General features: G+C 41.4%; 1 long non-coding RNA gene across 1 annotated transcript; it reads right to left on the bottom strand.

Annotated features, from left to right (window-relative positions):
* Window positions 1–468: 468 nt before the first annotated feature.
* Window positions 469–3,733, bottom strand: LOC106573041 (uncharacterized). Its single transcript, XR_001321239.2, has 5 exons — window positions 3,259–3,733; window positions 1,787–1,907; window positions 1,606–1,692; window positions 923–1,024; window positions 469–833 (listed from the first exon to the last, which is right to left on the bottom strand). It is a non-coding gene; the product is annotated as an uncharacterized lncRNA (long non-coding RNA).
* Window positions 3,734–4,518: the final 785 nt, after the last annotated feature.

Raw genomic sequence — 4,518 nt, 5'->3', positions numbered from 1 at the left:
GGCTTAAGGACAACAAAGTCAAGGCATTGGAGCAGCCATCACAAATTCCGTTACGGCTATACACGACTGGCCCCTGTATAGCCAGTCGTGTATAGCCGTAACGGAAATTTTGGTGACCTTATTTGACCTTTTCTGCTGCTTTTGAGACACAGTTCGATCCCCCTTGGGGCACTACTTGATTGACTAAATAAAACAACCACAATTCAGTAGTTATTGGTCACTTATGTATTATTAGAATATGTATTCATTATAGAAGTGTCAGTTATTAATGATAAACTATCTCTATAATTCAGCTCCAGATGACAAAACCGACACACAGTCCAAGGGTTGCAGGTCTGCCAACTTCCTTCTGGTCACACATTGTATTCAGAGACATATCCAATAAACCAAAGACATTGCTTTATCTGTGAATGTACGTTATTGCAGATATTTTCCTCAAATAAAATGGAGCATACATAAAATAAACAAGTTTTTACAATTTATTTACATTGGGTCTAATGTGTGAGAGGGAGACATGTTTTTCAACTCATAATTTCCTCAAACTGTTCACATTAAGCCATAGTCTTTTACAACATTATCAATCACACTTTGATTTGATAGATATTTAGAGTAATTATGTAGATACTGAGAATGGATATGAAGGAGTAGATATCGCCAATCCTAAAATAAAATGGAGCAAACATTTAATAAACAAGTAATTACAACTTGTAATTGTGGATAATGTGTTGCTTTATTTTTCCTTGTCAGCCACCCATCTCTGCTTTGTCAATCTTGATAGGCCCAGTGTATGCACTTCTAGGTGAGGCTGTCAGGTAGTGGAGAGCAAGGCAGATCTGAAAGAGAGATGCACAAAGTGACAGTAAGAATACCACTCAACAACATGTTGGTGTGAGTGAGCATACGCAATATATTTCTGAATAACCTGTATCCATCTGGGTATCCTCAAAAGTGTCTCCCTTCACGGCCAGTGTAGTAGGAACTGGTGCAGCCGGTAAATTAAATACCACATTAGGGGGTGGCATATCTAAAAGAGAGAGGCACAATTTTCTTAACTGACAATAATTATACAACTAAATAGACTGAATGAGTGTAAGGCCTAGATTCAATTAGATCAAGTGTTAACCGGTGATAGCTGATGTTTTGGCCATGTCGGAGGTGTAACTGTGTTGGATCTATCAAATCAGTAAGCAGCAGCTCTTGAACATTGTCACAAAACTACACCCGTCCTACTCACGTTACAAGTTCAGAACGAGAAAGTGTAGGTTATGTAGAATTAATGCCGCTCAAATTCAAAATCATTCAACTAAATAATGGGGATTTCTATCAGCCTAATCGAGGTGTAGATTACATCTCAAATTCCAGTGTTCTAACTTGTAAACAGGGCTGCATGATATTTATTTTAATGCGACTCCGTGCAGCCAATGGCAATGTCCGCTTTAGGTATAATGCCAGGAACCGCTTGTGAATTTGACAGCTCTAACACAGTTCCACCTCAGACACCGCCAAAACAACCGCTATGTGGATGTCGGCTAAAACGGACGTGATTGAATAGGGCCCCAAGCGAGGGAGAGTGTGCATGTGTGTATACATGCATGTGATAATTACCTGTATCACCTGTCGTGACCAGTGTAGCAGATACAGCGGCAAACTGCAGCTGTGAAGACTGTGGTTGAGCTAATAGGGGTGTCAGATCTAAAAGAGAGAGGAACAATTTTCTTAAGTTAAAATAATTATACAACAAAACAGAGTGATTGAGTGAGTGTGTATATGTGTGTTTGATAATTACCTGGACCACATCACACTGCTTCAGGTCTACAAGCCTCTGGAAGTTCCAGTGTGCCACTCCAGGCCTGGAACAGCTTGATGGAAAGACAGTTACCTGTCACCCACTGAGCAGGTTGGCAGATCTGAAAAATGGGCACAATATAATTTTAATGACAAAGCCTTGACTACACACTAACCTAAACAGAACAGACTATGGGAGGCGCACGGTAGTATAGAGCCATGACTACATGGAACTCTATTCCACATTAAGAAACTCATGCAAGCAGTAAAATTTGATTTACAAAACAGATAAAAATACACCTTATGGGACAGCGGGGACTGTGAAGAGACACATGCATACACACGATAACAGACGCACTGTACACACACGTACACAAGGATTTTGTTGTTGTAGATATGTGGTAGTAGAGTAGTGGCCTGAGGGCACACACTTAATGTGTTGTGAATGTATCGTAATGTTTTTAAAATTGTATAACTGCCTTAATTTTGCTGGACTCGAAGATGTGTAACTGCTGTCTTGGCAGCAGCTAATGGGGATCCATAATAAATACAATAAAACAAATCAATTAAGATTGGGTGTGTATATCTGGCAACCCACACAGCAGACTTCATTTTCCCAACTGCTCATTGTACTTGCCCTTGCAATCTGATGTGTGTGTGTTCTGTGTTATTATGACTTAGAAGTCTCAACCTGACCACATCATTGTAGTAGGCCATTCAGTGATTAGCTTGGGAAAAATTACTATCAACAGTGTACAGTAAAAAGTATATCCAATATTTAGATCTGGATTGACAAGTACGCTAAATCATGTGAAGTTACAAACCTCTAGGGCTTTGTCTACAATCAAGTTAAATAAAGGATGTAGGACATGAGCTCTAAGACCATGCCTCAGGACTACCTGGCCGGATGACTCCTGGCTGTCCCTGTCTCCAGTCCACCTAGTTGTGCTGCTGATCCAGCCTCTGCTGTTTGTCTGCAGCTATGGAACCCTGACCTGCTTAAGGCTCACCGGAGGTACTACCTTGTCCCAGGCCCGCTGTTTGACCCTGTCTCTCTCTACCAGACCTACTGTCTCAACCTCTAAATGCTCAGCTATGAAGAGCCAACTGGCATTTACTCCTGAGGTGCTGAACTATTGAACCCTCTATAAACCTCTTATTTATTACTGCTGGCCATCTATGAATGTTTAAACAACTTGAAAAATAATCTGGCTAAATGGCTGGCCACGCCTTAGAGCCCGGTTCCTCTAAATTTCTTCCACATCTGCATTGCTTGCTCTTTGGGGTTTTAGGCTGGGTATCTGAATAAGCACTTTGAGATAACTGCTGATGTAAAAGGGGCTTTATAAAATACATTTGATAGATTGCTTGTATATGCTTCTTTTACATTTACGTTTTAGTCCTTTATCTTTTCATGTCAGTAAATCTAAACAGGACATTGAGTCGTCTTATTTTCTCAATAGGAAGTTGTACCTTTGTCAGAAGGTGTCATGAATCCCGCTTCCTGAGTCTGTTTTCTGCCTGAGTTGCCTGTTTTCTGTTTTGGAGTGTGTTTCCTGAGGTTCCTGAACGCACCCTGTCTGGTTGCTAGGCGACGAAGCTAGGCGGGAGATCTCTCGATTACCCGCACCTGCATCTCATCAGCTATCTGCACACCTGGTCCTGATCATCACCTCTTCTCTTCATAAGCTCTGACCTGACATCCATTCCCTGCCGGATCATTAGCAATGAACAGTATGTTGTGTCAGCCTCATGTTTACTAGAGTTCGTTTTGTTGTTCTGTACTTTTTGCTTGCCGTGTACTCACCTCCGTTTCCTCTGTCTATAATCATTCTCCCGGAACATTCACCCCACCCCTGCCTGGTCGTCGGTGGCTTCTGTGACATTGGATCTGCCTATTCACTCTCACCAACTCACCTCCGCTGCCCGCTCCGTCTCCTGGATTATTCTGCTTTCACATTTGAGTCTGTAAATAAATACTCATCTTCGTTCAACTCACCTTGTCCTGGTCTGCTTCTGGGTTCGGCTTTAGAGAATCGTGACAGAAGGTGAGTGTAGCTGGTGCATGAAGTCAGGCGCAGGAGAGCAAAATGAGTGAGCAACGTACTTTACTCAAAAAAAGGTACAAGGTAAAACAAATACACTTGACCTATAACCAATGGTAAACTTACGCACGGGTGAACACAGCACCTGTGGAAAAACCAGCCATTATGAACCGAACTGAACATAGAAATAATCACGCACAACAAACACGGGGGAAACAGAGGGTTAAATACATGAACATGTAATTGGATAATGAAAACAAGGTGTGTAGAAAATAAAGACAAAACCAATGGAAAATGAAAGATGGGTCAGCGATGGCTAGAAGACCTCGGCAGAAGTCGTGACAATCTTAAGTCAACACTTTTTCCTAGTCTTTCCTGCTCGGGACAGGGGGCTTCAGGTTTGGCAATGGAGGGCCTAGAGAATTGGAATATTAACAATAATTAGTGTCCACATTTATGAATGAAATTCAATATGGGTTTGCTGTGTATCTCATCTGATTAAGAATTGCTGATGATATAGTGTATATGTCTATTTTCTTTTGAAAATCTGCCTCCAAACCACACAATTCTATCTAGTGAGAGTGCACACAACCATTAGCTTATTTTACCAAGTCAAAAATAACATAATTTTGTCAAGGGACCCAACGAATAACAACGACGCCAGCCTACTGCACCCCATATCAACCAA

Source organism: Salmo salar, chromosome ssa16, assembly GCF_905237065.1.
Source record: "Salmo salar chromosome ssa16, Ssal_v3.1, whole genome shotgun sequence".
Taxonomy (NCBI): Eukaryota; Metazoa; Chordata; class Actinopteri; order Salmoniformes; family Salmonidae; genus Salmo; species Salmo salar.
The sequence above is the reverse complement of the archived record's forward strand: the minus strand, read 5'-3'. Positions and strand labels throughout refer to the sequence as shown.